The following is an 18,885-nucleotide window of genomic DNA, read 5'->3' on the forward strand; positions in this document are numbered from 1 at the left end:
GCTTCAGCCTGGAATTGTCACAGAATATCCCAGACCTCCTACTCTGTACAGGGTCTAGTTGGACAAGAGCCACTGGCTTTTTAGAATTACTGCAGAAGTCCTGGCTTCCTGATCAGAAGACTTGATTCTTCCAGAAAGAGGTAGCTGAGGAGACAGAAAAGAAGCTGGAATCGGAGCAAGAAAGACTATGTCTACCAAACATCCCCGTCTCTTCCTTCCCTAACTGTAGATGTCACCCAGTACCTGCTGATTGTGGAAGGCTTTGAAGGTCTATTTTGTGACCGCAAATTAAAGGAAAGGCCTCTCTCTAAGATATAAGCAAAGGGAAACTGGGTACCCAAGAGGCTGAACACGTTGAGGAAGCGTGAGCCATCGCAGAGATGGAGAGGAGAGGAAAGAGCACAAACCCGACCTCCCATGAAAGCTACTGAGATACACGTGGATAATAAGCAGCATGAATGCGACCAACACCATCGAATGGCCATTAAATGAAAGGTCATTCATTTATGGGGAAGCAGTACTGCAGGGATTATGAAGTCTTATGGTTTAAAGTACAGCACACATGGACCACAGTCCCAGTTAGGGCAGCCTGCTGTGGGAATCTCTGTCAACAGATTTTTGCCTGTTAGATTCCAGAACCTTCTCTGCTCACTTTCATCCAATCTAATTGTCTGTGTTACCCAAGAAGGGATTTGTTACAAGGGACTTGGTGGATTAAGCTAAAGCAATCTTAAATGCAGAATGCTAGGTTTCTGATACAGATAATCACATTTCGGTTGCTGCAGAAAACTCTGTTGGGGGTGATGGAGAGAATGCACTTTGTGGACCTAGCCTTGTATCCAGGTGGCACTGAGCCTCATCAGTGGGGCCCACTCTGTTCTGTCCTGGCCTTTTCTTGGTGAGATAAACTATTCATGTTCAGGAACCTTCTAACAGTTTGCAGAAAGTCTCCAGCCTTTGCTTATGTGTTGGGTACAAGTTTGCTGATATATCCTGAGGGTGTACGTTCTTGCTGGTGCATTGCACTAAATGTCTGCTGCTGAACATATGCCCAGGGAATATTTCTCTTTATATCTATGGATCTTTGTCCATTCCTGTGCTGGAAACAAACTATTCCCTGGGCAGTCAGGGGTGCCCTTTTAATTCTGGCCTATGTGGTGGCAGTGGGAGGGGCGGTGCCTTTTACTGTGTCAGTAACCTCTTGATCCCACCAGGGTGAGCTGAAAGAACTTGAATATGATATTACAAATAATAAAAATGTATGTGTCACCTTGGATCTGCCCAAAAAAGGGGAGAGGATTTTATACACACACACAGACACACACAGACACACACACACACACACACACACACACACAGAGTCATTCAGGAAAAACAACAACAGAAAACAATTTAGCACATTTTTGGTGCTCTGAAAATATAAATCAGGATTTTATCCACCAATATTACCATTTATCAAGTTATAAATATGTGTAGCATTTAATTGATGTAAGTACACAGAGCATAAACTTACCCCAAAGTATTTATGTTTTAAAATTTTATTTACAAATAATCTGGGAGAAAAAGGTTTATTTCAAAACTATGTAGAGGGCTGGGCGTGGTATGATCCCAGCACTTTGGGAGGCCAAGGCAGGTGGATCACTTGAGGTAAGGAATTCAAGACCAACCTGGTCAACATGGTGAAACCCTATCTCTACTAAAACTACAAAAATTAGACCAGGTACAGTGGCTCATGCCAGTAATCCCAGCACTTTGGGAGGCCGAGGCGGGTGGATCACAAGATCAGGAGTTCAAGACCAGCCTGGCCAAGATGGTGAAACCCTGTCTCTACTAAAAATACAAAAATTAGCTGGACGTGATGGCGGGTGCCTATAATTCCAGCTACTTGAGAGGCTTAGGCAGAGAATTGCTTGAACCCAGGAGGCAGAGTTTGCAGTGAGCCGAGATCATGTCACTGCACTCCAGCCTGGTGACAGAGCAAGACTCTATCTCCAAAAAAAAAAAAAATCAGTTAGATGTGGTGGCGGGTGCCTGTAATCCCAGCTACACAGGAGGCTGAGGCAGGAAAATCACTTGAACCCAGGAGACAGAGGTTGCAATGAGCCTAGATTGCATCACTGCCCTCCAGCCTGGGCAACAAGACTGAAACTCTGTCTCAAAATAAAATAAAATAAAATAAAATAAAATAAAATAAAACAGAGAAGAAAGTACTTAGGAGCACAGTGGGAGGGTGAAATGTCAGGCTCAGCATCTGCTTCTGAAGCCGTCACCAGGCATTTGTTCAGGGCATGTGGGCACTAAGAGAATGACCCCGTGGTGAACAGGTACCTTACTGGTCTGCACGCAAACAATGGGAATAGATGGAGCCCTTGTTAGGAACACATATTTCTAAGCTCCAAGCCTGGAGCCTAGGAAACAGTGTCTCCCAAGAAGAAACCTGTTAATCTGCACCGTGTCAGGGCCCCCCACCCCAGGATTCTTACCAGCAATGATAGGTGAGAAACACCAGCTATGCTAACAGAAGCAGGCACACAACGGCCCCGTCTTCCTCCTATCTCTGAGCCTGCTTCAGGACTGAGTGTATGACCAACATTTTACATTTTAGAGATGGCTCCCACCCTAATGCACACAAAAATGTGGACACCACCACAAACTGTGACATCACCATCACACAGACACCAGTGGGATTTATGTTATGTGGATTAATGGTCAGTGGGTAAATATACAGCAATACCAAGGGGCAGGTCAACAGCTTAAAGGTTAGGAGAAAACATCAGAGCATCCATAAATAATCTGATTATCTTGATCAGGGCCAGGGAAGCGGGAAGAAGGCAGCATCTGCAGAGCAGAAACCATATGAGCGGCGAGTCCCGGGAGTGGGCCGCCATGTTGGAGCCAGCAGCTTAGAAAAAGGCATGGCAGGTGGGCAGATGACCAGATGAGTAACAGCCAACAGGAAATCATCCAGAATCAGAGGCTCAGAGAAAAGAGGGCTGTGGAGAGACACAAGTACCAAGGAGACAGAGAACGCACAGGCAGGAATTACCTTCCACCTGAGAGCATTCTCCAGGAATGGGCCCTGGTGGGTCTTTGGACCTGGAGAGGTAGAAGGGGGATGATGTCCTTTATGATCCATGGATGATTAGAAAACACAGGAGGTGCGCATCATGAAGCAGACGACCAAGGGAACCCAGGGTTTATTTCTAAAGTTTTTAGGAGGTTGGATGCTGGCTTCATGCTCTTACCAGTGATTTTCAAAGGAAGTTGTTTCTTTTTTATTTTTTGGAGATGGAATTTCACTCTGTCGTCATGCTGGAGTGCAGTGGCACGATCTTGGCTCACTGTAACCTCAGACTCCCCTGGTTTTTTTATTTTTTGGAGATGGAATTTCACTCCGTCGTCATGCTGGAGTGCAGTGGCACGATCTTGGCTCACTGCAACCTCAGACTCCCTGGTTCAAGGATTCTCCTGCCTCAGCCTCCCGAGTAGCTGGGGTTACAGGTGTGTGCCACCATGCCCAGATAATTTTTGTATTTTTAGTAGAGACGGGCTTTCACCATATTAGTCATGCTGGTCTCAAACTCCTGACCTCAGGTGATCCACCGCCTCAGTCTCCCAAAATGCTGGGATTACAGACGTGAGCCACCGCACCCAGCCAGAAGTTGTTTCTTAATTGCATATTTATTGCCACTGAAAGGGATGCAGTTAGGCCCCACTCTGGTGAAGAAAGTGTAAGAACACTCTGATTGACAGACTCCCTGGCTCAAATGAGGAAACACACGTGAGCAGAGATTATGCTGAAAGCCTCTGCTGGGGATCCATGAGACCCTCAGACAAGGTGAGGAATAGCCCTCACTACAGCCCCTCCATCCCGCAAACTTGTTCTTGTGGAGAAAGCTAAGAACATGTGAAAAGTCACATCTACTCCATTCTGTATTTACTTCATCAAGTACAGAAAAGGAACCTTTTTTTGGTGTTACTTAGACAAATGACTATGAAATATTTGTGTTTCTCATGTTCAGGGCCTGATGCTTTGAAAACCGTGGACTAGGTATCCTGGTAGGTGTGTGGTGTTAGCATAACTCCCTTGTGCTAAGTGGTGTGGCCTAGACAATGTTGTTTTTCATCCATTGAATTCTGACCATTGCTCACAAAATTTCAAGTGGTCCCCACTGAACCTTCAGGAGTTGAGGGAACTATTTGCCGGGAGACTTTGTTGACATGGAGATTGCTGGGCTTCACTCCCAGGTTCTTGGATTCCTTAGGATGATTTGTACGTCCAGCAAGTTCCCAGGAAATGCTGATTCTGACAGGGATCATGCTTGGTGTATTGGGTTTCTAGGGGTGCCATTGCAAAGTACCAGAAACTGAGTGGCTCAGAACAACAGAACCTTCTTGTCTCTGAATTCTGGAGACTGAAAGTCCAAAAAGGAGGTGTGTGCAGGACCGTGACTCGGGGAGGCTCCCTCCTGGCCTCTTCATAGCTGCTGGTATTCCCAGCAGTGCTGGGCTTGGCTTGGCTTTGTAGATGCATTGCCAGGCCTCTGTCTTACTTGGCACCTCCCTGTGTCTCTTCACATTGTATTAGTCCATTTTCATGCTGCTGATAAAGACATACCTGAGACTGGGTAATTTATAAAGAGAAAGAGGTTTAATGGAATCACAGTTGCACATGGCTTAGGGAGGCCTCACAATCATGGTGGAAGGTGAAAGGCATGTCTTACATGGCGGCAGACAAGAAAGAAATGACAGCCAAGTGAAAGGGGCAACCCCTTATAAAACAATCAGATCTCATGAGACTGATTCACTACCATAAGAACTGTATGGGGGAACCCACCACCATGATTCAAGTATTTCCCACTGGGTTCCTCCCACAACACATGGGAATTATGGGAGCTACAATTCAAGATGAGATTTGGGTGGGGACACAGCGGAAACATATCAGCAGTCTTCCCTCTATGCGTGTCTGTCACTTTGTCTAGATGTCCCCTTTTTGTAATAGTCGTATTGGATTAGCCCCCACCATAATGACCTCGTTTTAACTTGATTACCTCTGCAGAGACCCAGTTTTCAAATAAGGTCATATTCTAAGGTACTTGGGGTTAGGACCTCACCACATGAATTTTGAGGGACACCATTCAACCCAGAACACTTGGAAAACCCCTACTAAACAGCAATAGCTCAAATTCCTTTTTTTTTAATGACACATAGTAGCATAATAAGTACATTTTACAAACCTGGCCTAGTATATAACAGAATGCAAACAAAATCTTACAAAAAGCTCTTTATATTATATACTCTAACATTTTTAATCCTATTCTATTTCCCTTTTTTAAAAAATGACCCGCCATTGATTCCATGACTTAAAGGCTAACAAACACCTTTCACCAGTGCAGTGCACGCAGTATATACCCACGACTATTTATCAACCATATCAATCAATATTACTGACTAGCCTGCATGACTAGGAGATGTTATAAATGTAGACTTCATTGTTTTAGAGAAAAATTAGTGCTGCTGTTTATTTTTAATGAGATATCTGTGAAGCCAGTGCCTTTGGTGACACTGTTCATCCTGCTCTCAACCCATTGCTGCCTTTGCCAGTTGGCCATGGAAGTGACCAACCCCTTGCCTCTAAGAGCCTTTTTCTTCTGGAGTGTTGAGAGGCTCCCCTAAGACTGTGAGTTCAGCTTCAACAGGCCTCCGGCAGCTTCTGTCACTGCTCTTGTTGGCCCCCACACTGCCCCTTAGCCCAGCTGAGCACAATGCACCTCAAAGTGTGCCCAACATGGCAACCCTAAGCCCTCCATTCATGGCACAGCTGCTGGAGGAGCCCTGGAACTGCCCTTCACCGCCTCCTTCCAGGCTGGAGGAGTCCTGGCAGGGACCTTGTTCTGAGCACCAAAAGCTTGTCATCAAAGTAGACTGCGTTGTCCTCCTCTTCCTATATATTTATTGTGAAACTAATATTGTGACCTCCTCCACATCCTATCAGAAGAGAAATGAACAAAGTGAGTGGGGCAGAGACCCTGGAAGGGGGCTTTTGAGAAGCTGAACTCATCAGATTTTAAATACGTATTGACTCTCGGTCCACTCATTCCTGGCCAATATGTGCAGTAAGACATGTCCATACATAGCTATGAGAACAAATGTAATAAGTAAATAAGAACAGTACACAGTATTGCTGTAGAGGCAGAGAGAAGATGAAAAGAATTTCTGGTATCAGCAAATGCTTTACAGAGGAGGAGCATTAAAGCTAGATCTTAAAGGATGGGTTGATTTAGACAGACACAGAAGGAAATGGAAAGACAAGAGCCTGACCTAAAGAAGCAGAGGGGAGATTAAGAGAATTGGTGAGTGGCGCCGTTTCTAGAGGGAACAGACGGAGCTGGGCAGTAGCTGCTAGAACGTGAAAGTAGGTGGAGATCTAATCACTGGAGGGCTGGAACGTCACAGGAGAGATTGACTGGGACGTGAGAGGCAAAGGGCACTTGCTGAAGTTGATGCGAAGGTAGAAGGCAGTGATATCTAAGAATACATTGGGGAAATGGGCAACACATTAGAAGGCTCCTGAGACAACAGGGGCCTGTACCGAGTTCTTTTCAGAGGGGATCAAAGGAAGGGAAAGAGAAAGATTTGGTGCCAGAGGGACCCGCCTGGTGGACGATCGATTGCGGGGACAGGAGAGAATCCAAAGCTTGCTCCTTCAGGAATGATGCTCGGCTGGCTCCTGCTTTCCACATAAACAGGAAGGACAGGGCAAAGATTGGAAGGACAGACCCCTCAGCCTTCCACACGTGCATGTGGGGCAGAATGTCCATATCCAAGTGGACATGATAAGCAGGTGATGAAAAGTTAAGAATGCAAACTTTAGGCTTGAAAGTGAGCAAAGTGAGACTGACTTGCCAAAAATAAACTAAGCAGCTACGTGGCATCATGCAGATACACACACAAACACGTTTTTTTTTAAGATAGAAGGAGAAAGAGGAGGAGAGGAAAGAAGCAGAAAGAAAGGTGCTGACTTGACTGGACTTTTCACTGCTAGCCTTCGGTGAAGGATAGGTTTAGACACAGGCGGGCTATATGCAAGCATAGAGATATTTCTAGAGTGCCTCCTTATAAAGGAAGCTCAGGTAGATGTTTGTCTTTGTATGGTTGTAATTAAGCACCAAATGATGTCCTCCATTCCCTTAGTGACCTAGGAAGAGAACCAGCTGTGCAGCACCATCTCTTTGTCTGTTTTTGGAAGTGAGCCCAATGCACTTGACCTTCAGTGCTATGAGGCACCAGGGGTGACAGGTGAAATACTGCAAAGAAGGCCCAAGCTGTGTGGGCAGGCTGTGTGCAAGGTGCACGGTACAGACAGACCCACCCTGCACTTGTGGGTCAAGCCCCCTGTGCCTTTCCCCCCACCCCGGTGCCTCTTTCAGCTGCCCTCAGTCCTTCCCACAATTCATCCCATCTCCCAGCACCTGTTTTGGATGTGGAGCCAGTATATGCAGGAGAGAAAAAGAAGACAGTAAATCGAGCAAGAAAAAGGAAAATGTTGTATTCTGAAGCAGAATTAGGAATGAGTCAGCAGAAGGGTCTGACAAAACAAAATACAAAGGCAGTGAAGTAGGAGGTCGGCTGCCAGCCTGGTGTGAAGCTCAGATACCTGTTTCTCAGTGGCTGCCAGTAGAAGACAGGGATATGACAAGCTTGGGAAGAAAGCAGGCACGCTCATGTGCATCCTTGAAAATTACTCAGGAGGAAATTCTCACGGGTTGCTTCCTGTGAATTTCCTCCTCGCGACGCTATGACTGATTTCATTTGTTTCCAGAAGATGAGCTTAAGACACATCGAAGCAGCTATTGGAATTGAAATGTCCAAGTGGAGACTGAAGGAAATATATATTTTTTAATTACTCAGCTATTTCTGGGTGTCACAGATGTTTTTGAAACACATATTTGGAAACACAGTTGAAATCACAACTGAAATTTTTATTGTTCATCTCCTAAATGTAGATGTTTATTTTATTGAGATGCATCCTCAGTTTTAATCATTTTGTTATACTTAGATGTTCTCCTCTTAACAACTCATTGCAAAAAGAAGGCATTCTATGTGAAGGGTACAGAGGATGTAAGAAACATTCTCTATCAATGAGCTGAACAAATAGGGATTGATCACAAAAGAAGGAACTAAAGTATAATAGAGTTGGGTGTGGAACTCTATTATTAGTTGAGTATGGAAGCAGAAGTTGTTTGAGATACATACTTGAAGAAGCTACAAGTTCAAGAAGAACTCACCATTTCCACTCTCCTCAATGTAAGCTTTGTGAAAGACCAGTGACTACTATAAGTCAGTTTATTCCAGGAGGAGAGAAAGAGCTGAGATGTAAATACTGAATCCTAAGGATTTGTCCATTACTTCTGTATTTGGAATCTGACAACTGTATGTCTCCTATGTTTTAATCCTTGTATAAATGGTTGCGGTACATTCTGTAGAGCAGTGAAGGAAAGATGTGCAGTGAAGGGAAAGATGAGGAACCTTTAGTTTATATGGAGCTATTTCCTAATATTTGTTTTATATTATACAAACTAAACATCTTCACTTTTTACTACATATTTCAAATTGTATCTAGTTATTTGGGGTCCATTAGAAATTTTTTCCTTTTTTTTTTGAGAGGGAGTCTCACTCTGTCATCAGGCTGGAGTGCAGTGGCGCGATCTCAGCTCACTGCAACCTCGCCTCCCAGGTTCAAGCGATCTTCCTGCCTCAGCCTCCCGGGTAGCTGGAACTACAGGTGCCCACCACCACACCCGGCTTATTTATTTATTTATTTATTTATTTATTTTTTATTTTTATTTTGAGACAGAGTCTCGCTCTGTCTCCCAAGCTGGAGTGGAGTAGAGAGATCTCGGCTCACTGCAACCTCCGCCTCCTGGGTTCACGCCATTCTCCTGCCTCAGCCCCCTGAGTAGCTGGGACTACAGGTGCCTGCCACCATGTCCGGCTAATTTTTTTGTATTTTTAGTAGAGACATGGTTTCACCATGTTGTCCAGGCTGGTCTCGATCTCTTGACCTCGTGATCCACCTGCCTCGGCCTCCCAAAGTGCTGGGATTACAGAGGTGAGCCACCATGCCCGCCTTTTTTCCTTTTAAGTCATTACAACAAGAGGTTTAACTCCATGAAAATGGTATAAAATAAATTGGCAAGGAGTGCAGAAATGTTTGCCAAATATGGTCACAGTACAGGGTGACGATGACCTGCCTGAGAGAAGAGGAGGGAAGACTTCTCTAGGGAGGACTGATTCATTCAGGAAGTTTTCCATCAACCTTCAACTTCTGCATCGGGACTTACAGTTCACTGGACCATCAGCCACAGGAGTGGGCCCAGACATCAGACAAGAAGTCAGAAGTTTTGGCAAGATGCCGGGTCTTTGGGTGAGTGCCCAGTGAGAGGCACAAATGCAACAGGAGTCTGGCACCACCAAAGGACGTGACTTCTGCAGGATGTTGGGAAGGAGGGAGTGTGGATTTTGCATGTAGGAGGGACTTAAATAAGTTTTGTCACAGCCAAATGTGACATACTAAGGCCTGAACTCACTTATTCATGGTTCAGGCAGCTGTAGCCAGCACCAAGAAGCAGTTAAACTTACGTTCCCACCAAGAGCAGATAGCGGGGAGGCAGAGGTCAGCACATGCTTGCCTGGGAGTTGCGGGGTTTCTGAGCAGGAAGGAATGTTAGTGGTGGCTGGTTCCATCTCACCAATTCCTGCATTCCTGCGTTCTCCTGAATGCACCGACAAAGGGCTTCCATCCTTCTATTAGCAGGGGCTGTTGAGCGTTTGTAGTGTTGAAGTATTTCAGACAGTTTCATTGGTCTGAACTCTATTTCCTTCTAATGTGTACTCATCAGTCTTGTTCTTTCCATGGGAGCAAAAGAGACCAGGCCTACTGACACTTACTCGTGAAGTTCTCTAAAACCTTAAAGACATGTATCCCTCTCCCCCGGGTCTTCTCTTGTCTGGGCAGAATACTTCCACTTGTTCCAGGCGCCTCTCAGGCAGCTTTGTTTCCAGACTCAGCCAACGTGGTCATCTTCTCTGAAGCATTTTGGCTTATTGGTCTCATCGCTAGAAAAAAGTGACACCCTCAAATGGACCTGTGACTTCAAATGTTAAGGGAGAAGGTTTTAGACAAGATAGGACAACATTTCTTCCCAGAAAGACCTTATGAGCTGGGTAACTCTTGTCTCCGCCCACATCATTAGAGACGAGCTCATTTATTTTAACTATCCAAAGAAGGATCTGGGTGGAAAATGGGGAAAGTCTGCTTCTGCCTCCCTTGCCCTAAATGCCCGTCTGATAATTAGCCCTTCCACAGAGCGGGTCTCCGGGGCCTTCTTGGAAGCACAGCAGCTGCTACATCATGCAGGAGCGTGAGAGGGGATGGAATTAATTACTAAAACCAGCCAAGACCACGATGAAGGAAGATACCATGTAAATGTGGCAATTCGCGCAGTTATTTCTGAAAACTGAGGCATCTGTTTCCTGGTCTCACCTCTCCTCATGTCAGCTGAGAGGTGTGGCGGGGAATGGGGGCCTGTAATTCAGACTTAACTGTTAGATTGATCTTCTCGGACTCCTCAAGGTTATCAGAGTACAAAAGGAATATGTACAGGACATTGCCTTCATGAAGTGTCTGTCACAGTCCACAAAACCTCGGCTTGGATTTTGAAAGCAGATTGTTTTCTGTCTCCTAGGGGACTGTCTATTGTGTTAATTTCCAGATATGGGTATGACTGTGCCATCTAGCACCTAACAGAACTTCTTTTTTATCTGTTAATGGAACACTTCAAAATTGCGAGAAAACAAACCCTTTGAGTAAACACTTCATTTTCTCATTTTCCTCAGTTTTAGAGCCAAGAAATAGAATATTTTCCAGCTTCTTTTTGGTGCTTTTATTTTTTTCCTTCAGGTTTTAATTTTTTTTTCCCCTTCTCACCCCTGACATCTCATGCAGATAACTTTCCTTTTATTTTTATTTTTTATTTTTTTTACCACCCAGTCTCTAAATCTCACTTCCTTCTCTTTGTCTTCTCTGTCTCATCTGCCTTTTCTCTGTGTTAACTTTTCCAGTATTTTCAGCCTTGCTTCTCATTATACTACTATATTGTGTTTCTTTAACTGTGTATACCAGCCATGGGGTTCTTGAGTCTAGCTTAAGAAAATCTGACTCTGGGCTCATCTACACCTGTTCTTTTTCACTTCCTCTTGGAATGGAATTATAGGATTAAATAAGGAAAGGATTGTACAGGGCCTCTGAAGCAATCGACTTGCAACGCATGCACCCATTCCAGAGGACCCCAGTGGTGCTTCGAGCCCCTGCTCGTATGCTCTGCATGCTGGGGCGCTCACCCCCTCAGGGAGACCACCCATCCTCACACACGCTCTGAGTGGACTGCACTAATGCTGACCGGACGTCCAGTCCAAAATCCTGGGTAACAATCTCAGTCACTGAAGGCAGCTGCAACTCTGCCATTCTTAATGGGATTCCTGTTTGCCAAGAGCCCCAAGGAGTAGAAAAGTCAGAGTTTCGTGGACTCTGCACAATGCTTGTAACTAGATCATGCAATCCTCAGAATTTAAACGAGAGTGTTTTTTAGTCCTTTCTTGTGGTTTGAATTTCCTCAAACCCTTACCCCTGTATTACAGGAAAAAACAGAGGCTCAGAGAAGGTAAGCAATTTGTGCAAGTTCACCCAGCAAGTGAATAACAGGCTCAGATGACATCTGTGCCTTACTCTAAAACTGCCTAATAGTAGTAGCTACAAAGCAGTAGCTGCGTCCTACTCCAGAGCTACTCCTAGCTGCCCTCTTCTCCTGGCCTCAGCCTGGTGCATTGTTAGAAAAGAAATACCTGAGGTGATGTGGAGGAGGGAGGGGAGCACAGGCAGGCTAGACAGGGGCAACTGTGGCTACTCCAGCATCCCAAACTAGGGCTGTGCTAGAGGGTAGAAAATTTAAGGGGTATGAATTTTAAGGAACTTGAGAGGCATTCTCAAGTTCCAAAGTCAAGTGAAACTTGGTAATCATTTTTACATGGACAGTAAGGAAAATAAGCAATGGGAATGGCTGATGCGAATTCCAATATTTTTCTATGGAAAAATCAGGTACACGGAAGGAAATGGAGAATTCTTTAGTAGAAAAAGAATGTATTTCTCTAATGAGCTTTTTTTCATCTTCTTTTTCATAGGTTTCATAGTGAGCTTTTTTTCATAGGTTTGTTGGCTGCATAAATGTCTATGCAGCCATAAAAAAAATGAGTTCATGTCCTTTGCAGGGACATGAATGAAGCTGGAAGCCATCATTCTCAGCAAACTAACACAAGAACAGAAAACCAAACACCACATGTTCTCACTCATAAGTGGGAGTTGAACGATGAGAACTCATGGACACAGGGAGGGGAACATCACACACCCGGGCCTGTGAGGGGTGGGAGGCAAGGGGAGGGAGAGCATTAGGACAAATCCCTCATGCATTCAGGGCTGAAAACCTAGATGACAGACTGACAGGTGCGGCAAGCCAGCGTGGCACATGTGTACCTATGTAACAAGCCTGCACGTTCTGCCCATGTGTCCCAGAACTTAAAGTCAAATTTTAAAATAAAATAATAAAAAATTTCACTTAAAAAAAAAGAATGTATTTTGTTTTCAAAATATTGAATTTAAAGTTTGGCATAAAAACATCCATGTAGAAAGTCCCAGCCCAAGCTAAAACTATGAGTTTAGAATTCAGAAGATACATGAAGCATAAAGACATAAATTCAGTGGGAAGCTGCGTCAGAAAGCAGAAATGATGGGACCTGCCAGAACAAGGCTTCGACCAGTGAGGAAGGAGCGCCTGGGGTGGCAGGTTGGTGCCTGCCTTCCATTTGGGTCTGCAGCAGCAGGAGAGAAAGGTGAAGAGCCTGGATGGAGGAGCAGGAGAGGAGGGAGAGCAGGTCCTAGAATCAGGAAAGGAGAACAACTCCTGATGCCTTCATCATGTGCTGCAGGCTGGAAATCGGAAAGATGCCACGTGTTTAGTAGATAAGGATTCGCTGGGAGAACTCAGTTTCAGGATGCTGGGAGTGTATAGCAGTGGGTTAAAAGTGAATAGAAAGTGAGCCAGTGAAGCAGCATAGACTTTGCTTGTGAAGGACCATGATAGTTACAAGAAGGAGGCTGGGTGCAGTGGCTCACGCCTGTAATCCAAGCATTTGGGAGGCCAAGGTGGGTGGATCACCTGAGGTCAGAAGTTCGAGACGAGCCTGACCAACATGGTGAAACCCCATCTCTAGTAAAAATACAAAAAATAATGAAGCGGGCATGGTGGTGCACACCTATAGTTCCAGCTACTTGGGAGGCTGAGGCAGGAAAATTGCTTGAGCATGGGAGGCAGCGGTTGCAGTGAACCAAGATTGCACCACGGCACTCCAGTCTGGGCAACAGAACAAGACTCCGTCTCAAGAAAAAAAGAAAAAAAAGGAAGGAGCGGTTCCAGGGGAATATGTCCAGAGGTTTCTTGTTTGTTTGTTTTTCAATGAGGGAGATTTGAGTTATATTTACAGACTTAGAAGAAGTAATAGGGGAGAATGAGTGGTTAGAAATGTAAGGCAAAGTGGAGAAGTTGTTAAAGTTCAACAAGAAGCAGGAGAGTATGAGCTTAGTCTTGGAAAGGAAGATGGCAGTGTTCAAAACTTCAGCCGGATTCAATTTAAAGTTTAATTAAGCAGTGAACAATTCGCAAATTGGGCAGCCTCCTGAGCCACAGTAGGCTCTGAGACTACAGTGCAGTCCCATGGTGGTAGAAGATTTATGGACAGAAAAAGGAAAGTGATGTACAGAAAGCAGAAGCGAGGGACAGAAACAGCTGGGTTGGTTACAGCTCAATGTTCACCTTATCTGAACATGCTTCAAACAATTGGCTACATTTGATTAACCAAAACTTGGTGACTGGCACAAGAGTACGCTATGATCTGTTTACACTCCACTGGTTATAATTCACGATGTGTAGAGAAACCTTTAGGCTGAACTGAAAGCATGTAAGGAGACAGCTTTAGGCTAAACATGACTCAACAGTGGCTTCTTTGTAGGAGAGGAAGGATGGAGGAGAGGCCTGACTTAGGGCACTTGACCTAGGGAGAAAGAGTAGAAGATGGATTTGAGACTTAGAAAGTTACTGATTAGAAATTGGGCACCATTTGATTGAACTGGAGTAGGGGAAGCAAGGGGTCAAAGAATGGAGGCAAGGAAAACTAAATTTTCGACTCAGGTTACTGAGTACATGATGGAACTACCAAATAAGATAGGGATTATCCAAGGGGAGCAAGGTTTGGGGGCTACTGAAGAGTTCATTCTGGAGCAGATTGAGGTTTTGGTGCCTCTGAAACATAGCATGCAGTCATCTGATATACTGGTCTGTAGCTGGACCTGTGGGAGTTACTGATATTTAGTAATTTTGATTATGGTTTAAAACCTCAAGAATGGAAGATTTCCTAGGGGAGGAGGATGTAAAGGGAGTAGATGGGTGGCCAAAGACAAAACTCAGTGTGCATTATGGTACTGAGATAGAAAAGACCTTAGAAATCTAAAGTGTGGGTCCATCGGAGAGAAGGAGGGGAGAGGGTAAAAATTTCCTGAGTAGAGGGAAATTTTAGAGAGATAAGAAGCAGACCAAATATGAACTCACTCTGTGACAAGCCCTCAGCTGCTTTTTAAAAACTTATTGAATGCCAATGTCAACTATTTTGTGTGTGATATATTAGAAAAATAATTTGCTGAAACTGTTTCTCCATCTTGTGGATAGTGTTTTGGGAAATAAGTTCTCATATATTCATTTTCCAGGAGAAATATTAATGTCATGATATAGGATGAGACTAAAGTAACTCATATTCATGAACTTCTAAACAGTGGGACTCTTAGAAAAATAACTGAAAGCAGCCTTACTAATTTCCAATCTTTGTATTTTTTATGATCAGAAATATTTAGTCTATTTTATTTTTTATTTTATTTATTTATTTATTTGAGATGAAGTCTCGCTCTGTGGCCCAGGCTGGAGTGCAATGGCATGATCTCAGTTCACTGCAACCTCTGCCTCCCGGGTTCAAGTGATTCTTCCATCTCAGTCTCCCTAGTAGCTGTGATTACAGGCACCTGCCATCCTGCCTGGCTAATTTTTGTATTTTTGTAGAGATGGAGTTTCATGTTGGCTAGACTGGTCTTGAACTCCTGATCTCAGGTGACCTGCCCACCTCAGCCTCCCAAAGTGCTGGGATTACAGACATGAGCAACCACTCTGTCCTAGAGTCTACTATTTTAAAGAAAGGAACATAAATACAACATTAACCACAGAAAAAGAAAAAGACTTTATCTCTCTCTAAGGAACACATTCTTTCAGTGAGATGTAACTTTCTTAGTGCCTTTCTAGATAAGATAAGACATTGTACAAATGAAAACTCTTCAATTCGCACCCTTTAAACAGCTGTTTCCTTTGTGCTTGCAGTTCTTTTGGCTTGTTTGAGGAAGATTTTGTGGAAGACAATGATACTTTACTGCTTCCTCTTGGAGCGGGAGAAGATTGTTTCTTTTCTTCCCACTTCCCCATTTTTTAAGGGTAGTGCTCGAGTCACACTTGCACTTCCATGCTGAAGCCTTCTATTTGCATCAACAGTGTGTTCTGGAATCCCACTTTCACATTCCCGCACTTGGCAGACCCAGCTTCTCGGTTTTCTCTGTCTCTACTTCTTGACTTTATTCATTTTTGTTTCAGCCTTTCTTATGGGTGGTTCAGTTTGGCAGACCTGGCTTCTCAGGTTTTCTCTGTCTCTACTTCTTGACTTTATTCATTGTTGTTTCAGCCTTTCTTATTGGCAATTCCGTTTTCCAGATACTCTATTCTAGTCTCCATGCATACATTTTGGTTTTGGTTTGGTTTGGTTTGGGGGTTTCTTGCCTAACAGTACAGACAAACAATTAAAAACAGTTCTCTCCTCCTCTGCCTCCTCCTCCTTATCCTCCTCCTCCTCCTCCTCCTCTTCTTCTCCTTCTCCATCCTCTCCTTCTCCTTCTTCTCTTTCTTTTTCTTCCTTCTTCTTCTTTCTTCTTGCCATGGCCTTGATAGGGTTATTTTCATTGCTCTCCTCCTTTCTCATGGGCACCACTTAAAAGGTACCCACAGAGCTGAACTGCAGGGGTGTGTAGTGGTATATTTAAAGATGAACGTAAAGATGTAACTCTAGGTGTTTGTTTTGGGGATGGCATAACCAGGGAATGAATTTAAATCACTGTTTCTAGATGGATTAAAGCAATGGGCCTTCAACCAAGAAAGATGGCAGGTATTTTTACTTTGCATATTTATTCTATTTGTTGCTATCCTGAAATTTTCAGCTGACAACAGCCAACGTGGACATCTGGCTTGAGAATTACAAGATAGAAGCTTGGTTCAGGCAATTTCCAAGGGATCGTTTACAGAGAGACAGACCTCAGGTCAAATCCCACTTGACTTTAACTTAAATTCCTTAAGATTTTACTTTCCTACCTGTACAAATAGGATAATAAGATCTACCTCGTAAAGACTAAATGAGTTCTTGCATGATAAGGAGCTGTCAGTGTACCTAATATGTGGTACGTGCGCCATAAATACCCCCCACCCCCACCACCCACTTCAGCTCACCACTGTCACCATCTCTGGAACTTTGGACTCTTGACTGCAGTAATATCAAAGGCTTTTCCTCTGAGTACTTTGATCTGTGAGTGGTCCTCTCCCAGCCCCTCACCACCTCTGTCCTGATACTATTTTAACAAGGAATTTACCTGTTTGCTTTAGAAGTTGCTAGAAGTTTACAAAGAAGAAACCTAGTAGCTCAGAAGAAATGTATCTAAATCTGATTTTAAAATTATCTGTTTTATCTGGATTTAAGCTAGCTATATTACTTACCTGTTGCTATATAAGAAATTACCCCAAACTCAGTGACTTGAGACAGCCAACATTTATCATCTGACAGTCACTGTGGGTCAGGGACTTGAGACCATCTTAGCTGTGTGGCTCTGACTCCAGGTCCCTCATGAGGCTGGCATCAAGGCATTAGCCAAGGCTGCAGTCATCCAAAGACTTGACCAGAGATGGGGAACCTATTTCCACGTCCACTTACATGGCTGCTGGCAAGAGGCAGTCTAACAGGGATGAGCCTCAGACTCTCCACAGGGCTGCCTGAGTGTCCTCACAACATGGCAGCCATCTTCCTCAGAGCAAGTGGTATGAAAGACAGCAAGAAGGAAGCCATGATACCTCTTATAACCTGGCTGCAGAAGCTTAACACCATCACTGTTACTGTATTCTGTTCACTAAGTCAGCCAACAGTAAAGGGTACAGAATTAGGTTCCATCTCTTCTCTTCTCTCTCCTCCTCTCTTCTTCTCCCTTTCTCTTTCCTTTATCTTCCTCTTCTCTTGCTGTGCCTCAGTTTCTTATCTGACCAAAGGTAACTTCTGCCCCCTAGGGATGCTATGAAAACAAAGTGAGATCAATCATATGAAAAGGCGGTTTTGGAAGGAGAGTTCAGAAATTCTATATAACATACCATATACCATAACCATGGAAACCTGAGATCAGCTCTGTCTAGCTTCCTGCGCTTGCATCTGAGGAAGCTGTTCCAGCTCATGCAGGCATGGCTTAGTCACAGTGCAGCGTGGGTTCCTTTAATGGGTCCTCTCTGAGCACTGACCTGCTCAGGACACAGGAGCCAGCACCAGGCCCTTTCTTCCTTCTCCTGGGCAAGCAGCACCACTCGTCCTGGCAGAAATAGCAAAAGAAGTTAAGTTCCTGTGTTCCTTGTTAGAGTGCTATGGCACCTCCATAAAGCTCTCCTACACAGTCCTGTGTCTTAGTGGCTGTTTCTTTACGACTAAAGTAGCATTTCCCCATCTGCCGCCCTCAAAGCTAGGGGCGCTGGGCCCCATATTTCTGGTTCAGGAGTCTCAAGATCTCTGAAAGCACCAGATTGTTGGGATTTAAGTGCTGTTGTTTATTTTTATATCTGGGTCCTGTTTCTCCAAATAACTCCAAGACCATTGTGATTTTCCAGAAGTTAATTCAGTAATCCAGGCTAGGTGGGGAATGGTGGTATTAGCAAATCCTACCTGTTTTCTTTGCAGGCTCATTTCCATCATTGGTGCCCCAAATGCATTTCCCTGTTCAAAGTACCCTACCTTGGATATGTCTGCCTTTGCCTCCACGTCCCTCACCTATTATCTTTAGAAAGGTGGTTTTAAATGTTGGCCACTGAACATTTAGCCACATAGAGCACCAGCTGTCAGAGGTTTTCCAGGTAAAGAAGGTTGGGGGAAATGAAATATGGTTCAACGCAACAGAGTAACCCACACATTCCGTATGTTCTACAAGGTCTCTACTCAGGAGGCTGGCGAGGAAGGATGCTAACATTTCTCAAACTGCCATCTTCTCCCTTCTTTTGGGCAACCCTCGAATTCTATTCGTGGTTATCTATGGATTGTGGAGTCATTTCCCGGCTCGGGAGGTTAGGAAAGGCATGCAAGATTTGAGGGTCACAGGAGTTTGGAAGCACCGTTTTTCTGGCTTTCTGTTACCTCCATTTTAAAGCCATGATACTTCCAACTGCCCTTTTTCAGTAAGCTCTTGTTGACTACTCTCTCGAAACTAAAAGATGCATATCCAATTGTACAGAGGGTCAAAAGTGTGCCCAGTTAAGCCTGCCTTGACTTCAATATTGCAACTCACTGAAGACACACAGTGGAATTTCTGGTGTACCCCTTGCCATAACCCACAGGGAACTCTAGCTATACATGGGTTTTACTGACCTGTTGGGTCTAGCTGACTGTGCC

At 44.3% G+C, this 18,885-nt stretch overlaps 1 protein-coding gene across 5 annotated transcripts in view; it reads left to right on the forward strand.

Annotated features, from left to right (window-relative positions):
- The window catches only part of DPP6 (dipeptidyl peptidase like 6), a 1,156,796-nt gene that overhangs the window by 878,297 nt on the left and 259,614 nt on the right, over nt 1-18,885 (forward strand). The gene's annotated exons all lie outside the window — the stretch shown is intronic.

This window comes from Chlorocebus sabaeus, chromosome 21 (assembly GCF_047675955.1).
Source record: "Chlorocebus sabaeus isolate Y175 chromosome 21, mChlSab1.0.hap1, whole genome shotgun sequence".
Taxonomy (NCBI): Eukaryota; Metazoa; Chordata; class Mammalia; order Primates; family Cercopithecidae; genus Chlorocebus; species Chlorocebus sabaeus.